A 26,385-nucleotide genomic window follows, 5' to 3' on the forward strand; every position below is an offset into this window, starting at 1 on the left:
TTAGTGTAGCACATGTTCAAGCTTTCTATGATGATTACTTATGTTCATGAACATGTACATAAGCGCCTTGGTGCAAACAAATCATAATTCATTTTATTAAAAATTATATATAATATTTTTGGCAGTTTCTAATCCACCATGTCTAATGGTAAGATCACAATGTTTTGCTGAATATTGTTAGTGTAGCAGATGTTCAAGCTTTCTATGATGACTACTTATGTTCATGAACATGTACATAAGCGCCTTGGTGCAAACAAATCATAATTCATTTTATTAAAAATTATATATAATATTTTTGGCAGTTTCTAATCCACCATGTCTAATGGTAAGATCCCAATGTTTTGCTGAATATTGTGAGTGTAGCACATGTTCAAGTTTTCTATGATGACTACTTATGTTCATGAACATGTACATAAGCGCCTTGGTGCAAACAAATCATAATTCATTTTATTAAAAATTATATATAATATTTTTGGCAGTTTCTAATCCACCATGTCTAATGGTAAGATCCCAATGTTTTGCTGAATATTGTGAGTGTAGCACATGTTCAAGCTTTCTATGATGACTACTTATGTTCATGAACATGTACATAAGCGCCTTGGTGCAAACAAATCATAATTCATTTTATTAAAAATTATATATAATATTTTTGGCAGTTTCTAATCCACCATGTCTAATGGTAAGATCCCAATGTTTTGCTGAATATTGTTAGTGTAGCAGATGTTCAAGCTTTCTATGATGACTACTTATGTTCATGAACATGTACATAAGCGCCTTGGTGCAAACAAATCATAATTCATTTTATTAAAAATTATATATAATATTTTTGGCAGTTTCTAATCCACCATGTCTAATGGTAAGATCCCAATGTTTTGCTGAATGTTGTTAGTGTAGGACTTGTTCTAATTTTCTATGATGACTACTTATGTTCATGAACATGTACATAAGCGCCTTGGTGCAAACAAATCATAATTCATTTTATTAAAAATTATATATAATATTTTTGGCAGTTTCTAATCCACCATGTCTAATGGTAAGATCCCAATGTTTTGCTGAATATTTTTAGTGTAGCAGATGTTCAAGCTTTCTATGATGACTACTTATGTTCATGAACATGTACATAAGCGCCTTGGTGCAAACAAATCATAATTCATTTTATTAAAAATTATATATAATAATTTTGGCAGTTTCTAATCCACCATGTCTAATGGTAAGATCCCAATGTTTTGCTGAATATTGTTAGTGTAGCAGATGTTCAAGTTTTCTATGATGACTACTTATGTTCATGAACATGTACATAAGCGCCTTGGTGCAAACAAATCATAATTCATTTTATTAAAAATTATATATAATATTTTTGGCAGTTTCTAATCCACCATGTCTAATGGTAAGATCCCAATGTTTTGCTGAATATTGTGAGTGTAGCACATGTTCAAGTTTTCTATGATGATTACTTATGTTCATGAACATGTACATAAGCGCCTTGGTGCAAACAAATTATAATTCATTTTATTAAAAATTATATATAATATTTTTGGCAGTTTCTAATCCACCATGTCTAATGGTAAGATCCCAATGTTTTGCTGAATGTTGTTAGTGTAGGGCTTGTTCTAATTTTCTATGATGACTACTTATGTTCATGAACATGTACATAAGCGCCTTGGTGCAAACAAATCATATTTCATTTTATTAAAAATTATATATAATATTTTTGGCAGTTTCTAATCCACCATGTCTAATGGTAAGATCCCAATGTTTTGCTGAATATTGTTAGTGTAGCAGATGTTCAAGCTTTCTATGATGACTACTTATGTTCATGAACATGTACATAAGCGCCTTGGTGCAAACAAATCATAATTCATTTTATTAAAAATTATATATAATATTTTTGGCAGTTTCTAATCCACCATGTCTAATGGTAAGATCCCAATGTTTTGCTGAATATTGTTAGTGTAGCACATGTTCAAGCTTTCTATGATGATTACTTATGTTCATGAACATGTACATAAGCGCCTTGGTGCAAACAAATCATAATTCATTTTATTAAAAATTATATATAATATTTTTGGCAGTTTCTAATCCACCATGTCTAATGGTAAGATCACAATGTTTTGCTGAATATTGTTAGTGTAGCAGATGTTCAAGCTTTCTATGATGACTACTTATGTTCATGAACATGTACATAAGCGCCTTGGTGCAAACAAATCATAATTCATTTTATTAAAAATTATATATAATATTTTTGGCAGTTTCTAATCCACCATGTCTAATGGTAAGATCCCAATGTTTTGCTGAATATTGTGAGTGTAGCACATGTTCAAGTTTTCTATGATGACTACTTATGTTCATGAACATGTACATAAGCGCCTTGGTGCAAACAAATCATAATTCATTTTATTAAAAATTATATATAATATTTTTGGCAGTTTCTAATCCACCATGTCTAATGGTAAGATCCCAATGTTTTGCTGAATATTGTTAGTGTAGCAGATGTTCAAGCTTTCTATGATGACTACTTATATTCATGAACATGTACATAAGCGCCTTGGTGCAAACAAATCATAATTCATTTTATTAAAAATTATATATAATATTTTTGGCAGTTTCTAATCCACCATGTCTAATGGTAAGATCCCAATGTTTTGCTGAATGTTGTTAGTGTAGGACTTGTTCTAATTTTCTATGATGACTACTTATGTTCATGAACATGTACATAAGCGCCTTGGTGCAAACAAATCATAATTCATTTTATTAAAAATTATATATAATATTTTTGGCAGTTTCTAATCCACCATGTCTAATGGTAAGATCCCAATGTTTTGCTGAATGTTGTTAGTGTAGCAGATGTTCAAGCTTTTTGTGATGACTACTTATGTTCATGAACATGTACATAAGCGCCTTGGTGCAAACAAATCATAATTCATTTTATTAAAAATTATATATAATATTTTTGGCAGTTTCTAATCCACCATGTCTAATGGTAAGATCCCAATGTTTTGCTGAATATTGTTAGTGTAGCAGATGTTCAAGCTTTCTATGATGACTACTTATGTTCATGAACATGTTCATAAGCGCCTTGGTACAAACAAATCGTAATTCATTTTATTAAAAATTATATATAATATTTTTGGCAGTTTCTAATCCACCATGTCTAATGGTAAGATCCCAATGTTTTGCTGAATATTGTGAGTGTAGCAGATGTTCAAGTTTTCTATGATGACTACTTATGTTCATGAACATGTACATAAGCGCCTTGGTGCAAACAAATCATAATTCATTTTATTAAAAATTATATATAATATTTTTGGCAGTTTCTAATCCACCATGTCTAATGGTAAGATCACAATGTTTTGCTGAATATTGTTAGTGTAGCAGATGTTCAAGCTTTCTATGATGACTACTTAAGTTCATGAACATGTACATAAGCGCCTTGGTGCAAACAAATCATAATTCATTTTATTAAAAATTATATATAATATTTTTGGAAGTTTCTAATCCACCATGTCTAATAGTAAGATCCCAATGTTTTGCTGAATATTGTTAGTGTAGCACATGTTCAAGCTTTCTATGATGACTACTTATGTTCATGAACATGTACATAAGCGCCTTGGTTCAAACAAATCATAATTCATTTTATTAAAAATTATATATAATATTTTTGGCAGCTTTTAATCCACCATGTCTAATGGTAAGATCCCAATGTTTTGCTGAATATTGTTAGTGTAGCACATGTTCAAGCCTTTTGTGATGACTACTTATGTTCATGAACATGTACATAAGCGCCTTGGCGCAAACAAATCATAATTCATTTTATTAAAAATTATATATAATATTTTTGGCAGTTTCTAATCCACCATGTCTAATGGTAAGATCCCAATGTTTTGCTGAATATTGTGAGTGTAGCACATGTTCAAGTTTTCTATGATGATTACTTATGTTCATGAACATGTACATAAGCGCCTTGGTGCAAACAAATTATAATTCATTTTATTAAAAATTATATATAATATTTTTGGCAGTTTCTAATCCACCATGTCTAATGGTAAGATCCCAATGTTTTGCTGAATATTGTTAGTGTAGCACATGTTCAAGCCTTTTGTGATGACTACTTATGTTCATGAACATGTACATAAGCGCCTTGGTGCAAACAAATCATAATTCATTTTATTAAAAATTATATATAATATTTTTGGCAGTTTCTAATCCACCATGTCTAATGGTAAGATCCCAATGTTTTGCTGAATATTGTGAGTGTAGCACATGTTCAAGTTTTCTATGATGATTACTTATGTTCATGAACATGTACATAAGCGCCTTGGTGCAAACAAATTATAATTCATTTTATTAAAAATTATATATAATATTTTTGGCAGTTTCTAATCCACCATGTCTAATGGTAAGATCCCAATGTTTTGCTGAATGTTGTTAGTGTAGGGCTTGTTCTAATTTTCTATGATGACTACTTATGTTCATGAACATGTACATAAGCGCCTTGGTGCAAACAAATCATAATTCATTTTATTAAAAATTATATATAATATTTTTGGCAGTTTCTAATCCACCATGTCTAATGGTAAGATCCCAATGTTTTGCTGAATATTGTTAGTGTAGCAGATGTTCAAGCTTTCTATGATGACTACTTATGTTCATGAACATGTACATAAGCGCCTTGGTGCAAACAAATCATAATTCATTTTATTAAAAATTATATATTATATTTTTGGCAGTTTCTAATCCACCATGTCTAATGGTAAGATCCCAATGTTTTGCTGAATATTGTTAGTGTAGCACATGTTCAAGCTTTCTATGATGATTACTTATGTTCATGAACATGTACATAAGCGCCTTGGTGCAAACAAATCATAATTCATTTTATTAAAAATTATATATAATATTTTTGGCAGTTTCTAATCCACCATGTCTAATGGTAAGATCACAATGTTTTGCTGAATATTGTTAGTGTAGCAGATGTTCAAGCTTTCTATGATGACTACTTATGTTCATGAACATGTACATAAGCGCCTTGGTGCAAACAAATCATAATTCATTTTATTAAAAATTATATATAATATTTTTGGCAGTTTCTAATCCACCATGTCTAATGGTAAGATCCCAATGTTTTGCTGAATATTGTGAGTGTAGCACATGTTCAAGTTTTCTATGATGACTACTTATGTTCATGAACATGTACATAAGCGCCTTGGTGCAAACAAATCATAATTCATTTTATTAAAAATTATATATAATATTTTTGGCAGTTTCTAATCCACCATGTCTAATGGTAAGATCCCAATGTTTTGCTGAATATTGTGAGTGTAGCACATGTTCAAGCTTTCTATGATGACTACTTATGTTCATGAACATGTACATAAGCGCCTTGGTGCAAACAAATCATAATTCATTTTATTAAAAATTATATATAATATTTTTGGCAGTTTCTAATCCACCATGTCTAATGGTAAGATCCCAATGTTTTGCTGAATATTGTTAGTGTAGCAGATGTTCAAGCTTTTTGTGATGACTACTTATGTTCATGAACATGTACATAAGCGCCTTGGTGCAAACAAATCATAATTCATTTTATTAAAAATTATATATAATATTTTTGGCAGTTTCTAATCCACCATGTCTAATGGTAAGATCCCAATGTTTTGCTGAATGTTGTTAGTGTAGGACTTGTTCTAATTTTCTATGATGACTACTTATGTTCATGAACATGTACATAAGCGCCTTGGTGCAAACAAATCATAATTCATTTTATTAAAAATTATATATAATATTTTTGGCAGTTTCTAATCCACCATGTCTAATGGTAAGATCCCAATGTTTTGCTGAATATTGTTAGTGTAGCAGATGTTCAAGCTTTCTATGATGACTACTTATGTTCATGAACATGTACATAAGCGCCTTGGTGCAAACAAATCATAATTCATTTTATTAAAAATTATATATAATAATTTTGGCAGTTTCTAATCCACCATGTCTAATGGTAAGATCCCAATGTTTTGCTGAATATTGTTAGTGTAGCAGATGTTCAAGTTTTCTATGATGACTACTTATGTTCATGAACATGTACATAAGCGCCTTGGTGCAAACAAATCATAATTCATTTTATTAAAAATTATATATAATATTTTTGGCAGTTTCTAATCCACCATGTCTAATGGTAAGATCCCAATGTTTTGCTGAATATTGTGAGTGTAGCACATGTTCAAGTTTTCTATGATGATTACTTATGTTCATGAACATGTACATAAGCGCCTTGGTGCAAACAAATTATAATTCATTTTATTAAAAATTATATATAATATTTTTGGCAGTTTCTAATCCACCATGTCTAATGGTAAGATCCCAATGTTTTGCTGAATGTTGTTAGTGTAGGGCTTGTTCTAATTTTCTATGATGACTACTTATGTTCATGAACATGTACATAAGCGCCTTGGTGCAAACAAGTCATATTTCATTTTATTAAAAATTATATATAATATTTTTGGCAGTTTCTAATCCACCATGTCTAATGGTAAGATCCCAATGTTTTGCTGAATATTGTTAGTGTAGCAGATGTTCATAGCTTTCTATGATGACTACTTATGTTCATGAACATGTACATAAGCGCCTTGGTGCAAACAAATCATAATTCATTTTATTAAAAATTATATATAATATTTTTGGCAGTTTCTAATCCACCATGTCTAATGGTAAGATCCCAATGTTTTGCTGAATATTGTTAGTGTAGCACATGTTCAAGCTTTCTATGATGATTACTTATGTTCATGAACATGTACATAAGCGCCTTGGTGCAAACAAATCATAATTCATTTTATTAAAAATTATATATAATATTTTTGGCAGTTTCTAATCCACCATGTCTAATGGTAAGATCACAATGTTTTGCTGAATATTGTTAGTGTAGCAGATGTTCAAGCTTTCTATGATGACTACTTATGTTCATGAACATGTACATAAGCGCCTTGGTGCAAACAAATCATAATTCATTTTATTAAAAATTATATATAATATTTTTGGCAGTTTCTAATCCACCATGTCTAATGGTAAGATCCCAATGTTTTGCTGAATATTGTGAGTGTAGCACATGTTCAAGTTTTCTATGATGACTACTTATGTTCATGAACATGTACATAAGCGCCTTGGTGCAAACAAATCATAATTCATTTTATTAAAAATTATATATAATATTTTTGGCAGTTTCTAATCCACCATGTCTAATGGTAAGATCCCAATGTTTTGCTGAATATTGTTAGTGTAGCAGATGTTCAAGCTTTCTATGATGACTACTTATATTCATGAACATGTACATAAGCGCCTTGGTGCAAACAAATCATAATTCATTTTATTAAAAATTATATATAATATTTTTGGCAGTTTCTAATCCACCATGTCTAATGGTAAGATCCCAATGTTTTGCTGAATATTGTTAGTGTAGCAGATGTTCAAGCTTTCTATGATGACTACTTATGTTCATGAACATGTACATAAGCGCCTTGGTGCAAACAAATCATAATTCATTTTATTAAAAATTATATATAATATTTTTGGCAGTTTCTAATCCACCATGTCTAATGGTAAGATCCCAATGTTTTGCTGAATATTGTGAGTGTAGCACATGTTCAAGTTTTCTATGATGACTACTTATGTTCATGAACATGTACATAAGCGCCTTGGTGCAAACAAATCATAATTCATTTTATTAAAAATTATATATAATATTTTTGTCAGTTTCTAATCCACCATGCCTAATGGTAAGATCCCAATGTTTTGCTGAATATTGTTAGTGTAGCAGATGTTCAAGCTTTCTATGATGACTACTTATGTTCATGAACATGTACATAAGCGCCTTGGTGCAAACAAATCATAATTCATTTTATTAAAAATTATATATAATATTTTTGGCAGTTTCTAATCCACCATGTCTAATGGTAAGATCCCAATGTTTTGCTGAATGTTGTTAGTGTAGGACTTGTTCTAATTTTCTATGATGACTACTTGTGTTCATGAACATGTACATAAGCGCCTTGGTGCAAACAATTCATAATTCATTTTATTAAAAATTATATATAATATTTTTGGCAGTTTGTAATCCACCATGTCTAATGGTAAGATCCCAATGTTTTGCTGAATATTGTGAGTGTAGCACATGTTCAAGTTTTCTATGATGACTACTTATGTTCATGAACATGTACATAAGCGCCTTGGTGCAAACAAATCATAATTCATTTTATTAAAAATTATATATAATATTTTTGGCAGTTTCTAATCCACCATGTCTAATGGTAAGATCCCAATGTTTTGCTGAATATTGTGAGTGTAGCACATGTTCAAGCTTTCTGTGATGACTACTTATGTTCATGAACATGTACATAAGCGCCTTGGTGCAAACAAATCATAAATATTGTGAGTGTAGCACATGTTCAAGCTTTCTATGATGACTACTTATGTTCATGAACATGTACATAAGCGCCTTGGTGCAAACAAATCATAATTCATTTTATTAAAAATTATATATAATATTTTTGGCAGTTTCTAATCCACTGCATTCATTTTATTAAAAATTATATATAATATTTTTGGCAGTTTCTAATCCACCATGTCTAATGGTAAGATCCCAATGTTTTGCATGTTCAAGCTTTCTATGATGACTACTTATGTTCATGAACATGTACATAAGCGCCTTGGTGCAAACAAATCATAATTCATTTTATTAAAAATTATATATAATATTTTTGGCAGTTTCTAATCCACCATGTCTAATGGTAAGATCCCAATGTTTTGCTGAATATTGTTAGTGTAGCAGATGTTCAAGCTTTCTATGATGACTACTTATGTTCATGAACATGTACATAAGCGCCTTGGTGCAAACAAATCATAATTCATTTTATTAAAAATTATATATAATATTTTTGGCAGTTTCTAATCCACCATGTCTAATGGTAAGATCCCAATGTTTTGCTGAATGTTGTTAGTGTAGGACTTGTTCTAATTTTCTATGATGACTACTTATGTTCATGAACATGTACATAAGCGCCTTGGTGCAAACAAATCATAATTCATTTTATTAAAAATTATATATAATATTTTTGGCAGTTTCTAATCCACCATGTCTAATGGTAAGATCCCAATGTTTTGCTGAATATTGTTAGTGTAGCAGATGTTCAAGCTTTCTATGATGACTACTTATGTTCATGAACATGTACATAAGCGCCTTGGTGCAAACAAATCATAATTCATTTTATTAAAAATTATATATAATAATTTTGGCAGTTTCTAATCCACCATGTCTAATGGTAAGATCCCAATGTTTTGCTGAATATTGTTAGTGTAGCAGATGTTCAAGTTTTCTATGATGACTACTTATGTTCATGAACATGTACATAAGCGCCTTGGTGCAAACAAATCATAATTCATTTTATTAAAAATTATATATAATATTTTTGGCAGTTTCTAATCCACCATGTCTAATGGTAAGATCCCAATGTTTTGCTGAATATTGTGAGTGTAGCACATGTTCAAGTCAAGCTTTCTATGATGATTACTTATGTTCATGAACATGTACATAAGCGCCTTGGTGCAAACAAATTATAATTCATTTTATTAAAAATTATATATAATATTTTTGGCAGTTTCTAATCCACCATGTCTAATGGTAAGATCCCAATGTTTTGCTGAATGTTGTTAGTGTAGGGCTTGTTCTAATTTTCTATGATGACTACTTATGTTCATGAACATGTACATAAGCGCCTTGGTGCAAACAAGTCATATTTCATTTTATTAAAAATTATATATAATATTTTTGGCAGTTTCTAATCCACCATGTCTAATGGTAAGATCCCAATGTTTTGCTGAATATTGTTAGTGTAGCAGATGTTCAAGCTTTCTATGATGACTACTTATGTTCATGAACATGTACATAAGCGCCTTGGTGCAAACAAATCATAATTCATTTTATTAAAAATTATATATAATATTTTTGGCAGTTTCTAATCCACCATGTCTAATGGTAAGATCCCAATGTTTTGCTGAATATTGTTAGTGTAGCACATGTTCAAGCTTTCTATGATGATTACTTATGTTCATGAACATGTACATAAGCGCCTTGGTGCAAACAAATCATAATTCATTTTATTAAAAATTATATATAATATTTTTGGCAGTTTCTAATCCACCATGTCTAATGGTAAGATCACAATGTTTTGCTGAATATTGTTAGTGTAGCAGATGTTCAAGCTTTCTATGATGACTACTTATGTTCATGAACATGTACATAAGCGCCTTGGTGCAAACAAATCATAATTCATTTTATTAAAAATTATATATAATATTTTTGGCAGTTTCTAATCCACCATGTCTAATGGTAAGATCCCAATGTTTTGCTGAATATTGTGGCAGTTTCTAATCCACCAGTGTAGCACTGAATATGTTCAAGTTTTCTATGATGACTACTTATGTTCATGAACATGTACATAAGCGCCTTGGTGCAAATCATAATTCATAAGTTTCTAATCCACCATTCTAATGGTAAGATCCCAATGTTTTGCTGAATAAGTGTATGTTCAATATGATGATACTTATTTCATGAACATGTACATAAGCAAACAAATCATAATTCATTTTATTAAAAATTATATATAATATGGCAGTTTCTAACCATGTCTAATGGTAAGATCCCAATGTTTTGCTGAATATTGTTAGTGTAGCAGATGTTCAAGCTTTCTATGATGACTACTTATATTCATGAACATGTACATAAGCGCCTTGGTGCAAACAAATCATAATTCATTTTATTAAAAATTATATATAATATTTTTGGCAGTTTCTAATCCACCATGTCTAATGGTAAGATCCCAATGTTTTTCTGAATATTGTTAGTGTAGCAGATGTTCAAGCTTTCTATGATGACTACTTATGTTCATGAACATGTACATAAGCGCCTTGGTGCAAACAAATCATAATTCATTTTATTAAAAATTATATATAATATTTTTGGCAGTTTCTAATCCACCATGTCTAATGGTAAGATCCCAATGTTTTGCTGAATATTGTGAGTGTAGCACATGTTCAAGTTTTCTATGATGACTACTTATGTTCATGAACATGTACATAAGCGCCTTGGTGCAAACAAATCATAATTCATTTTATTAAAAATTATATATAATATTTTTGTCAGTTTCTAATCCACCATGCCTAATGGTAAGATCCCAATGTTTTGCTGAATATTGTTAGTGTAGCAGATGTTCAAGCTTTCTATGATGACTACTTATGTTCATGAACATGTACATAAGCGCCTTGGTGCAAACAAATCATAATTCATTTTATTAAAAATTATATATAATATTTTTGGCAGTTTCTAATCCACCATGTCTAATGGTAAGATCCCAATGTTTTGCTGAATGTTGTTAGTGTAGGACTTGTTCTAATTTTCTATGATGACTACTTGTGTTCATGAACATGTACATAAGCGCCTTGGTGCAAACAAATCATAATTCATTTTATTAAAAATTATATATAATATTTTTGGCAGTTTGTAATCCACCATGTCTAATGGTAAGATCCCAATGTTTTGCTGAATATTGTGAGTGTAGCACATGTTCAAGTTTTCTATGATGACTACTTATGTTCATGAACATGTACATAAGCGCCTTGGTGCAAATCATTTTATTAAAAATTATATTTTATATTATATATAATATTTTTGGCAGTTTCTAATCCACCATGTCTAATGGTAAGATCCCAATGTTTTGCTGAATATTGTTAGTGTAGCACATGTTCAAGCTTTCTGTGATGACTACTTATGTTCATGAACATGTACATAAGCGCCTTGGTGCAAACAAATCATAATTCATTTTATTAAAAATTATATATAATATTTTTGGCAGTTTCTAATCCACCATGTCTAACGGTATGATCCCAATGTTTTGCTGAATATTTTTAGTGTAGCAGATGCTCAAGCTTTCTATGATGATTACTTATGTTCATGAACATGTACATAAGCGCCTTGGTGCAAACAAATCATAATTCATTTTATTAAAAATTATATATAATATTTTTGGCAGTTTCTAATCCACCATGTCTAATGGTAAGATCCCAATGTTTTGCTGAATATTGTGAGTGTAGCACATGTTCAAGTTTTCTATGATGACTACTTATGTTCATGAACATGTACATAAGCGCCTTGGTGCAAACAAATCATAATTCATTTTATTAAAAATTATATATAATATTTTTGGCAGTTTCTAATCCACCATGTCTAATGGTAAGATCCCAATGTTTTGCTGAATATTGTGAGTGTAGCACATGTTCAAGTTTTCTATGATGACTACTTATGTTCATGAACATGTACATAAGCGCCTTGGTGCAAACAAATCATAATTCATTTTATTAAAAATTATATATAATATTTTTGGCAGTTTGTAATCCACCATGTCTAACGGTATGATCCCAATGTTTTGCTGAATATTTTTAGTGTAGCAGATGCTCAAGCTTTCTATGATGATTACTTATGTTCATGAACATGTACATAAGCGCCTTGGTGCAAACAAATCATAATTCATTTTATTAAAAATTATATATAATATTTTTGGCAGTTTCTAATCCACCATGTATAATGGTAAGATCCCAATGTTTTGCTGAATATTGTGAGTGTAGCACATGTTCAAGTTTTCTATGATGACTACTTATGTTCATGAACATGTACATAAGCGCCTTGGTGCAAACAAATCATAATTCATTTTATTAAAAATTATATATAATATTTTTGGCAGTTTCTAATCCACCATGTCTAATGGTAAGATCCCAATGTTTTGCTGAATATTGTGAGTGTAGCACATGTTCAAGTTTTCTATGATGACTACTTATGTTCATGAACATGTACATAAGCGCCATGGTGCAAACAAATCATAATTTATTTTATTAAAAATTATATATAATATTTTTGGCAGTTTCTAATCCACCATGTCTAATGGTAAGATCCCAATGTTTTGTTGAATGTTGTTAGTGTAGGACTTGTTCTAATTTTCTATTATGACTACTTATGTTCATGAACATGTACATAAGCGCCTTGGTGCAAACAAATCATAATTCATTTTATTAAAAATTATATATAATATTTTTGGCAGTTTCTAATCCACCATGTATAATGGTAAGATCCCAATGTTTTGCTGAATATTGTGAGTGTAGCACATGTTCAAGTTTTCTATGATGACTACTTATGTTCATGAACATGTACATAAGCGCCTTGGTGCAAACAAATCATAATTCATTTTATTAAAAATTATATATAATATTTTTGGCAGTTTCTAATCCACCATGTCTAATGGTAAGATCCCAATGTTTTGCTGAATATTGTGAGTGTAGCACATGTTCAAGTTTTCTATGATGACTACTTATGTTCATGAACATGTACATAAGCGCCATGGTGCAAACAAATCATAATTTATTTTATTAAAAATTATATATAATATTTTTGGCAGTTTCTAATCCACCATGTCTAATGGTAAGATCCCAATGTTTTGTTGAATGTTGTTAGTGTAGCAGATGTTCAAGCTTTCTATGATGATTACTTATGTTCATGAATATGTACATAAGCGCCTTGGTTCAAACAAATCATAATTCATTTTATTAAAATTTATATATAATATTTTTGGCAGTTTCTAATCCACCATGTCTAATGGTAAGATCCCAATGTTTTGCTGAATATTGTTAGTGTAGCACATGTTCAAGCCTTTTGTGATGACTACTTATGTTCATGAACATGTACGTAAGCGCCTTGGTGCAAACAAATCATAATTCATTTTATTAAAAATTATATATAATATTTTTGGCAGTTTCTAATCCACCATGTATAATGGTAAGATCCCAATGTTTTGCTGAATATTGTGAGTGTAGCACATGTTCAAGTTTTCTATGATGACTACTTATGTTCATGAACATGTACATAAGCGCCTTGGTGCAAACAAATCATAATTCATTTTATTAAAAATTATATATAATATTTTTGGCAGTTTCTAATCCACCATGTCTAATGGTAAGATCCCAATGTTTTGCTGAATATTGTGAGTGTAGCACATGTTCAAGTTTTCTATGATGACTACTTATGTTCATGAACATGTACATAAGCGCCATGGTGCAAACAAATCATAATTTATTTTATTAAAAATTATATATAATATTTTTGGCAGTTTCTAATCCACCATGTCTAATGGTAAGATCCCAATGTTTTGCTGAATGTTGTTAGTGTAGGACTTGTTCTAATTTTCTATGATGACTACTTATGTTCATGAACATGTACATAAGCGCCTTGGTGCAAACAAATCATAATTCATTTTATTAAAAATTATATATAATATTTTTGGCAGTTTGTAATCCACCATGTCTAATGGTATGATCCCAATGTTTTGCTGAATATTGTTAGTGTAGCAGATGTTCAAGCTTTCTATGATGATTACTTATGTTCATGAATATGTACATAAGCGCCTTGGTGCAAACAAATCATAATTCATTTTATTAAAAATTATATATAATATTTTTGGCAGTTTCTAATCCACCATGTCTAATGGTAAGATCACAATGTTTTGCTGAATATTGTTAGTGTAGCAGATGTTCAAGCTTTCTATGATGACTACTTATGTTCATGAACATGTACATAAGCGCCTTGGTGCAAACAAATCATAATTCATTTTATTAAAAATTATATATAATATTTTTGGCAGTTTCTAATCCACCATGTCTAATGGTAAGATCCCAATGTTTTGCTGAATATTGTGAGTGTAGCACATATTCAAGTTTTCTATGATGACTACTTATGTTCATGAACATGTACATAAGCGCCTTGGTGCAAACAAATCATAATTCATTTTATTAAAAATTATATATAATATTTTTGGCAGTTTCTAATCCACCATGTCTAATGGTAAGATCCCAATGTTTTGCTGAATATTGTGAGTGTAGCACATGTTCAAGTTTTCTATGATGACTACTTATGTTCATGAACATGTACATAAGCGCCTTGGTGCAAACAAATCATAATTCATTTTATTAAAAATTATATATTATATTTTTGGCAGTTTCTAATCCACCATGTCTAATGGTAAGATCCCAATGTTTTGCTGAATATTGTTAGTGTAGCACATGTTCAAGCTTTCTATGATGACTACTTATGTTCATGAACATGTACATAAGCGCCTTGGTGCAAACAAATCATAATTCATTTTATTAAAAATTATATATAATATTTTTGGCAGTTTCTAATCCACCATGTCTAATGGTAAGATCACAATGTTTTGCTGAATATTGTTAGTGTAGCAGATGTTCAAGCTTTCTATGATGACTACTTAAGTTCATGAACATGTACATAAGCGCCTTGGTGCAAACAAATCATAATTCATTTTATTAAAAATTATATATAATATTTTTGGCAGTTTCTAATCCACCATGTCTAATGGTAAGATCCCAATGTTTTGCTGAATATTGTGAGTGTAGCACATGTTCAAGTTTTCTATGATGACTTCTTATGTTCATGAACATGTACATAAGCGCCTTGGTGCAAACAAATCATAATTCATTTTATTAAAAATTATATATAATATTTTTGGCAGTTTCTAATCCACCATGTCTAATGGTAAGATCCCAATGTTTTGCTGAATATTGTGAGTGTAGCACATGTTCAAGCTTTCTATGATGACTACTTATGTTCATGAACATGTACATAAGCGCCTTGGTGCAAACAAATCATAATTCATTTTATTAAAAATTATATATAATATTTTTGGCAGTTTCTAATCCACCATGTCTAATGGTAAGATCCCAATGTTTTGCTGAATATTGTTAGTGTAGCAGATGTTCAAGCTTTCTATGATGACTACTTATGTTCATGAACATGTACATAAGCGCCTTGGTGCAAACAAATCATAATTCATTTTATTAAAAATTATATATAATATTTTTGGCAGTTTCTAATCCACCATGTCTAATGGTAAGATCCCAATGTTTTGCTGAATGTTGTTAGTGTAGGACTTGTTCTAATTTTCTATGATGACTACTTATGTTCATGAACATGTACATAAGCGCCTTGGTGCAAACAAATCATAATTCATTTTATTAAAAATTATATATAATATTTTTGGCAGTTTCTAATCCACCATGTCTAATGGTAAGATCCCAATGTTTTGCTGAATATTGTTAGTGTAGCAGATGTTCAAGCTTTCTATGATGACTACTTATGTTCATGAACATGTACATAAGCGCCTTGGTGCAAACAAATCATAATTCATTTTATTAAAAATTATATATAATAATTTTGGCAGTTTCTAATCCACCATGTCTAATGGTAAGATCCCAATGTTTTGCTGAATATTGTTAGTGTAGCAGATGTTCAAGTTTTCTATGATGACTACTTATGTTCATGAACATGTACATAAGCGCCTTGGTGCAAACAAATCATAATTCATTTTATTAAAAATTATATATAATATTTTTGGCAGTTTCTAATCCACCATGTCTAATGGTAAGATCCCAATGTTTTGCTGAATATTGTTAGTGTAGCAGATGTTCAAGCTTTCTATGATGACTACTTATGTTCATGAACATGTACATAAGCGCCTTGGTGCAAACAAATCATAATTCATTTTATTAAAAATTATATATAATAATTTTGGCAGTTTCTAATCCACCATGTCTAATGGTAAGATCCCAATGTTTTGCTGAATATTGTTAGTGTAGCAGATGTTCAAGTTTTCTATGATGACTACTTATGTTCATGAACATGTACATAAGCGCCTTGGTGCAAACAAATCATAATTCATTTTATTAAAAATTATATATAATATTTTTGGCAGTTTCTAATCCACCATGTCTAATGGTAAGATCCCAATGTTTTGCTGAATATTGTGAGTGTAGCACATGTTCAAGTTTTCTATGATGACTACTTATGTTCATGAACATGTACATAAGCGCCTTGGTGCAAACAAATCATAATTCATTTTATTAAAAATTATATATAATAATTTTGGCAGTTTCTAATCCACCATGTCTAATGGTAAGATCCCAATGTTTTGCTGAATATTGTGAGTGTAGCACATGTTCAAGTTTTCTGTGATGACTACTTATGTTCATGAACATGTACATAAGCGCCTTGGTGCAAACAAATCATAATTCATTTTATTAAAAATTATATATAATATTTTTGGCAGTTTCTAATCCACCATGTCTAATGGTAAGATCCCAATGTTTTGCTGAATATTGTGAGTGTAGCACATGTTCAAGTTTTCTGTGATGACTACTTATGTTCATGAACATGTACATAAGCGCCTTGGTGCAAACAAATCATAATTCATTTTATTAAAAATTATATATAATATTTTTGGCAGTTTCTAATCCACCATGTCTAATGGTAAGATCCCAATGTTTTGCTGAATATTGTGAGTGTAGCACATGTTCAAGTTTTCTATGATGACTACTTATGTTCATGAACATGTACAGAAGCGCCTTGGTGCAAACAAATCATAATTCATTTTATTAAAAATTATATATAATATTTTTGGCAGTTTCTAATCCACCATGTCTAATGGTAAGATCCCAATGTTTTGCTGAATATTGTTAGTGTAGCAGATGTTCAAGTTTTCTATGATGACTACTTATGTTCATGAACATGTACATAAGCGCCTTGGTGCAAACAAATCATAATTCATTTTATTAAAAATTATATATAATATTTTTGGCAGTTTCTAATCCACCATGTCTAATGGTAAGATCCCAATGTTTTGCTGAATATTGTGAGTGTAGCACATGTTCAAGTTTTCTATGATGACTACTTATGTTCATGAACATGTACATAAGCGCCTTGGTGCAAACAAATCATAATTCATTTTATTAAAAATTGTATATAATAATTTTGGCAGTTTCTAATCCACCATGTCTAATGGTAAGATCCCAATGTATTGCTGAATATTGTTAGTGTAGCAGATGTTCAAGTTTTCTATGATGACTACTTATGTTCATGAACATGTACATAAGCGCCTTGGTGCACACAAATCATAATTCATTTTATTAAAAATTATATATAATATTTTTGGCAGTTTCTAATCCACCATGTCTAATGGTAAGATCCCAATGTTTTGCTGAATGTTGTTAGTGTAGGGCTTGTTCTAATTTTCTATGATGACTACTTATGTTCATGAACATGTACATAAGCGCCTTGGTGCAAACAAGTCATAATTCATTTTATTAAAAATTATATATAATATTTTTGGCAGTTTCTAATCCACCATGTCTAATGGTAAGATCCCAATGTTTTGCTGAATATTGTGAGTGTAGCACATGTTCAAGTTTTCTATGATGACTACTTATGTTCATGAACATGTACATAAGCGCCTTGGTGCAAACAAATCATAATTCATTTTATTAAAAATTATATATAATATTTTTGGCAGTTTCTAATCCACCATGCCTAATGGTAAGATCCCAATGTTTTGCTGAATATTGTTAGTGTAGCAGATGTTCAAGCTTTCTATGATGACTACTTATGTTCATGAACATGTACATAAGCGCCTTGGTGCAAACAAATCATAATTCATTTTATTAAAAATTATATATAATATTTTGGGCAGTTTCTAATCCACCATGTCTAATGGTAAGATCCCAATGTTTTGCTGAATGTTGTTAGTGTAGGACTTGTTCTAATTTTCTATGATGACTATTTGTGTTCATGAACATGTACATAAGCGCCTTGGTGCAAACAATTCATAATTCATTTTATTAAAAATTATATATAATATTTTTGGCAGTTTGTAATCCACCATGTCTAATGGTAAGATCCCAATGTTTTGCTGAATATTGTGAGTGTAGCACATGTTCAAGTTTTCTATGATGACTACTTATGTTCATGAGCATGTACATAAGCGCCTTGGTGCAAACAAATCATAATTCATTTTATTAAAAATTATATATAATATTTTTGGCAGTTTCTAATCCACCATGTCTAATGGTAAGATCCCAATGTTTTGCTGAATATTGTTAGTGTAGCACATGTTCAAGCTTTCTGTGATGACTACTTATGTTCATGAACATGTACATAAGCGCCTTGGTGCAAACAAATCATAATTCATTTTATTAAAAATTATATATAATATTTTTGGCAGTTTCTAATCCACCATGTCTAATGGTAAGATCCCAATGTTTTACTGAATATTGTGAGTGTAGCACATGTTCAAGCTTTCTATGATGACTACTTATGTTCATGAACATGTACATAAGCGCCTTGGTGCAAACAAATCATAATTCATTTTATTAAAAATTATATATAATATTTTTGGCAATTTCTAATCCACCATGTCTAATGGTAAGATCCCAATGTTTTGCTGAATATTGTTAGTGTAGCAGATGTTCAAGCTTTCTATGATGACTACTTATGTTCATGAACATGTACATAAGCGCCTTGGTGCAAACAAATCATAATTCATTTTATTAAAAATTATATATAATATTTTGGGCAGTTTCTAATCCACCATGTCTAATGGTAAGATCCCAATGTTTTGCTGAATGTTGTTAGTGTAGGACTTGTTCTAATTTTCTATGATGACTATTTGTGTTCATGAACATGTACATAAGCGCCTTGGTGCAAACAATTCATAATTCATTTTATTAAAAATTATATATAATATTTTTGGCAGTTTGTAATCCACCATGTCTAATGGTAAGATCCCAATGTTTTGCTGAATATTGTGAGTGTAGCACATGTTCAAGTTTTCTATGATGACTACTTATGTTCATGAGCATGTACATAAGCGCCTTGGTGCAAACAAATCATAATTCATTTTATTAAAAATTATATATAATATTTTTGGCAGTTTCTAATCCACCATGTCTAATGGTAAGATCCCAATGTTTTGCTGAATATTGTGAGTGTAGCACATGTTCAAGCTTTCTGTGATGACTACTTATGTTCATGAACATGTACATAAGCGCCTTGGTGCAAACAAATCATAATTCATTTTATTAAAATTTATATATAATATTTTTGGCAGTTTCTAATCCACCATGTCTAATGGTAAGATCCCAATGTTTTGCTGAATATTGTGAGTGTAGCACTTGTTCAAGTTTTCTATGATGACTACTTATGTTCATGAACATGTACATAAGCGCCTTGGTGCAAACAAATCATAATTCATTTTATTAAAAATTATATATAATATTTTTGGCAGTTTCTAATCCACCATGTCTAATGGTAAGATCCCAATGTTTTGCTGAATGTTGTTAGTGTAGGACTTGTTCTAATTTTCTATGATGACTACTTATGTTCATGAACATGTACATAAGCGCCTTGGTGCAAACAAATCATAATTCATTTTATTAAAAATTATATATAATATTTTTGGCAGTTTCTAATCCACCATGTCTAATGGTAAGATCCCAATGTTTTGCTGAATGTTGTTAGTGTAGCAGATGTTCAAGCTTTTTGTGATGACTACTTATGTTCATGAACATGTACATAAGCGCCTTGGTGCAAACAAATCATAATTCATTTTATTAAAAATTATATATAATATTTTTGGCAGTTTCTAATCCACCATGTCTAATGGTAAGATCCCAATGTTTTGCTGAATATTGTTAGTGTAGCAGATGTTCAAGCTTTCTATGATGACTACTTATGTTCATGAACATGTTCATAAGCGCCTTGGTACAAACAAATCGTAATTCATTTTATTAAAAATTATATATAATATTTTTGGCAGTTTCTAATCCACCATGTCTAATGGTAAGATCCCAATGTTTTGCTGAATATTGTTAGTGTAGCAGATGTTCAAGTTTTCTATGATGACTACTTATGTTCATGAACATGTACATAAGCGCCTTGGTGCAAACAAATCATAATTCATTTTATTAAAAATTATATATAATATTTTTGGCAGTTTCTAATCCACCATGTCTAATGGTAAGATCCCAATGTTTTGCTGAATGTTGTTAGTGTAGGACTTGTTCTAATTTTCTATGATGACTACTTATGTTCATGAACATGTACATAAGCGCCTTGGTGCAAACAAATCATAATTCATTTTATTAAAAATTATATATAATATTTTTGGCAGTTTCTAATCCACCATGTCTAATGGTAAGATCCCAATGTTTTGCTGAATATTGTTAGTGTAGCACATGTTCAAGCTTTTTGTGATGACTACTTATGTTCATGAACATGTACATAAGCGCCTTGGTGCAAACAAATCATAATTCATTTTATTAAAAATTATATATAATATTTTTGGCAGTTTCTAATCCACCATGTCTAATGGTAAGATCCCAATGTTTTGCTGAATATTGTGAGTGTAGCACATGTTCAAGTTTTCTGTGATGACTACTTATGTTCATGAACATGTACATAAGCGCCTTGGTGCAAACAAATCATAATTCATTTTATTAAAAATTATATATAATAATTTTGGCAGTTTCTAATCCACCATGTCTAATGGTAAGATCCCAATGTTTTGCTGAATATTGTGAGTGTAGCACATGTTCAAGTTTTCTGTGATGACTACTTATGTTCATGAACATGTACATAAGCGCCTTGGTGCAAACAAATCATAATTCATTTTATTAAAAATTATATATAATATTTTTGGCAGTTTCTAATCCACCATGTCTAATGGTAAGATCCCAATGTTTTGCTGAATGTTGTTAGTGTAGGGCTTGTTCTAATTTTCTATGATGACTACTTATGTTCATGAACATGTACATAAGCGCCTTGGTGCAAACAAGTCATAATTCATTTTATTAAAAATTATATATAATATTTTTGGCAGTTTCTAATCCACCATGTCTAATGGTAAGATCCCAATGTTTTGCTGAATATTGTGAGTGTAGCACATGTTCAAGTTTTCTATGATGACTACTTATGTTCATGAACATGTACATAAGCGCCTTGGTGCAAACAAATCATAATTCATTTTATTAAAAATTATATATAATATTTTTGGCAGTTTCTAATCCACCATGCCTAATGGTAAGATCCCAATGTTTTGCTGAATATTGTTAGTGTAGCAGATGTTCAAGCTTTCTATGATGACTACTTATGTTCATGAACATGTACATAAGCGCCTTGGTGCAAACAAATCATAATTCATTTTATTAAAAATTATATATAATATTTTTGGCAGTTTCTAATCCACCATGTCTAATGGTAAGATCCCAATGTTTTGCTGAATATTGTGAGTGTAGCACATGTTCGAGTTTTCTATGATGACTACTTATGTTCATGAACATGTACATAAGCGCCTTGGTGCAAACAAATCATAATTCATTTTATTAAAAATTATATATAATATTTTGGGCAGTTTCTAATCCACCATGTCTAATGGTAAGATCCCAATGTTTTGCTGAATGTTGTTAGTGTAGGACTTGTTCTAATTTTCTATGATGACTATTTGTGTTCATGAACATGTACATAAGCGCCTTGGTGCAAACAATTCATAATTCATTTTATTAAAAATTATATATAATATTTTTGGCAGTTTCTAATCCACCATGTCTAATGGTAAGATCCCAATGTTTTGCTGAATATTGTGAGTGTAGCACATGTTCAAGTTTTCTATGATGACTACTTATGTTCATGAGCATGTACATAAGCGCCTTGGTGCAAACAAATCATAATTCATTTTATTAAAAATTATATATAATATTTTTGGCAGTTTCTAATCCACCATGTCTAATGGTAAGATCCCAATGTTTTGCTGAATATTGTTAGTGTAGCACATGTTCAAGCTTTCTGTGATGACTACTTATGTTCATGAACATGTACATAAGCGCCTTGGTGCAAACAAATCATAATTCATTTTATTAAAAATTATATATAATATTTTTGGCAGTTTCTAATCCACCATGTCTAATGGTAAGATCCCAATGTTTTGCTGAATATTGTGAGTGTAGCACATGTTCAAGCTTTCTATGATGACTACTTATGTTCATGAACATGTACATAAGCGCCTTGGTGCAAACAAATCATAATTCATTTTATTAAAAATTATATATAATATTTTTGGCAATTTCTAATCCACCATGTATAATGGTAAGATCCCAATGTTTTGCTGAATATTGTGAGTGTAGCACATGTTCAAGCTTTCTGTGATGACTACTTATGTTCATGAACATGTACATAAGCGCCTTGGTGCAAACAAATCATAATTCATTTTATTAAAATTTATATATAATATTTTTGGCAGTTTCTAATCCACCATGTCTAATGGTAAGATCCCAATGTTTTGCTGAATATTGTGAGTGTAGCACTTGTTCAAGTTTTCTATGATGACTACTTATGTTCATGAACATGTACATAAGCGCCTTGGTGCAAACAAATCATAATTCATTTTATTAAAAATTATATATAATATTTTTGGCAGTTTCTAATCCACCATGTCTAATGGTAAGATCCCAATGTTTTGCTGAATGTTGTTAGTGTAGGACTTGTTCTAATTTTCTATGATGACTACTTATGTTCATGAACATGTACATAAGCGCCTTGGTGCAAACAAATCATAATTCATTTTATTAAAAATTATATATAATATTTTTGGCAGTTTCTAATCCACCATGTCTAATGGTAAGATCCCAATGTTTTGCTGAATGTTGTTAGTGTAGCAGATGTTCAAGCTTTTTGTGATGACTACTTATGTTCATGAACATGTACATAAGCGCCTTGGTGCAAACAAATCATAATTCATTTTATTAAAAATTATATATAATATTTTTGGCAGTTTCTAATCCACCATGTCTAATGGTAAGATCCCAATGTTTTGCTGAATATTGTTAGTGTAGCAGATGTTCAAGTTTTCTATGATGACTACTTATGTTCATGAACATGTACATAAGCGCCTTGGTGCAAACAAATCATAATTCATTTTATTAAAAATTATATATAATATTTTTGGCAGTTTCTAATCCACCATGTCTAATGGTAAGATCACAATGTTTTGCTGAATATTGTTAGTGTAGCACATGTTCAAGCTTTTTGTGATGACTACTTATGTTCATGAACATGTACATAAGCGCCTTGGTGCAAACAAATCATAATTCATTTTATTAAAAATTATATATAATATTTTTGGCAGTTTCTAATCCACCATGTCTAATGGTAAGATCCCAATGTTTTGCTGAATATTGTTAGTGTAGCAGATGTTCAAGCTTTCTATGATGACTACTTATGTTCATGAACATGTACATAAGCGCCTTGGTGCAAACAAATCATAATTCATTTTATTAAAAATTATATATAATATTTTTGGCAGTTTCTAATCCACCATGTCTAATGGTAAGATCCCAATGTTTTGCTGAATATTGTTAGTGTAGCACATGTTCAAGCTTTCTGTGATGACTACTTATGTTCATGAACATGTACATAAGCGCCTTGGTGCAAACAAATCATAATTCATTTTATTAAAAATTATATATAATATTTTTGGCAGTTTCTAATCCACCATGTCTAATGGTAAGATCCCAATGTTTTGCTGAATGTTGTTAGTGTAGGACTTGTTCTAATTTTCTATGATGACTACTTATGTTCATGAACATGTACATAAGCGCCTTGGTGCAAACAAATCATAATTCATTTTATTAAAAATTATATATAATATTTTTGGCAGTTTCTAATCCACCATGTCTAATGGTAAGATCCCAATGTTTTGCTGAATATTGTTAGTGTAGCACATGTTCAAGCTTTTGTGATGACTACTTATGTTCATGAACATGTACATAAGCGCCTTGGTGCAAACAAATCATAATTCATTTTATTAAAAATTATATATAATATTTTTGGCAGTTTCTAATCCACCATGTCTAATGGTAAGATCCCAATGTTTTGCTGAATATTGTGAGTGTAGCACATGTTCAAGTTTTCTATGATGACTACTTATGTTCATGAACATGTACATAAGCGCCTTGGTGCAAACAAATCATAATTCATTTTATTAAAAATTATATATAATATTTTTGGCAGTTTCTAATCCACCATGTCTAATGGTAAGATCCCAATGTTTTGCTGAATATTGTTAGTGTAGCAGATGTTCAAGCTTTCTATGATGACTACTTATGTTCATGAACATGTACATAAGCGCCTTGGTGCAAACAAATCATAATTCATTTTATTAAAAATTATATATAATATTTTTGGCAGTTTCTAATCCACCATGTCTAATGGTGAGATCCCAATGTTTTGCTGAATATTGTGAGTGTAGCACATGTTCAAGTTTTCTATGATGACTACTTATGTTCATGAACATGTACATAAGCGCCTTGGTGCAAACAAATCATAATTCATTTTATTAAAAATTATATATAATATTTTTGGCAGTTTCTAATCCACCATGTCTAATGGTAAGATCCCAATGTTTTGCTGAATATTGTTAGTGTAGCAGATGTTCAAGCTTTCTATGATGACTACTTATGTTCATGAACATGTACATAAGCGCCTTGGTGCAAACAAATCATAATTCATTTTATTAAAAATTATATATAATATTTTTGGCAGTTTCTAATCCACCATGTCTAATGGTAAGATCCCAATGTTTTGCTGAATATTGTTAGTGTAGCAGATGTTCAAGCTTTCTATGATGACTACTTATGTTCATGAACATGTACATAAGCGCCTTGGTGCAAACAAATCATAATTCATTTTATTAAAAATTATATATAATATTTTTGGCAGTTTCTAATCCACCATGTCTAATGGTAAGATCCCAATGTTTTGCTGAATATTGTGAGTGTAGCACATGTTCAAGTTTTCTATGATGACTACTTATGTTCATGAACATGTACATAAGCAGTTTCTAATCCACCATGTCTAATGGTAAGATCCCAATGTTTTGCTGAATATTGTGAGTGTAGCACATGTTCAAGTTTTCTATGATGACTACTTATGTTCATGAACATGTACATAAGCGCCTTGGTGCAAACAAATCATAATTCATTTTATTAAAAATTATATAATATATAATATTTTTGGCAGTTTCTAATCCACCATGTCTAATGGTAAGATCACAATGTTTTGCTGAATATTGTTAGTATAGCAGATGTTCAAGCTTTCTATGATGACTACTTATGTTCATGAACATGTACATAAGCGCCTTGGTGCAAACAAATCATAATTCATTTTATTAAAAATTATATATAATATTTTTGGCAGTTTCTAATCCACCATGTCTAATGGTAAGATCCCAATGTTTTGCTGAATATTGTGAGTGTAGCACATGTTCAAGTTTTCTATGATGACTACTTATGTTCATGAACATGTACATAAGCGCCTTGGTGCAAACAAATCATAATTCATTTTATTAAAAATTATATATAATATTTTTGGCAGTTTCTAATCCACCATGTCTAATGGTAAGATCCCAA

This window comes from Phlebotomus papatasi, unplaced genomic scaffold (assembly GCF_024763615.1).
Source record: "Phlebotomus papatasi isolate M1 unplaced genomic scaffold, Ppap_2.1 HiC_scaffold_20, whole genome shotgun sequence".
NCBI lineage: Eukaryota > Metazoa > Arthropoda > Insecta > Diptera > Psychodidae > Phlebotomus > Phlebotomus papatasi.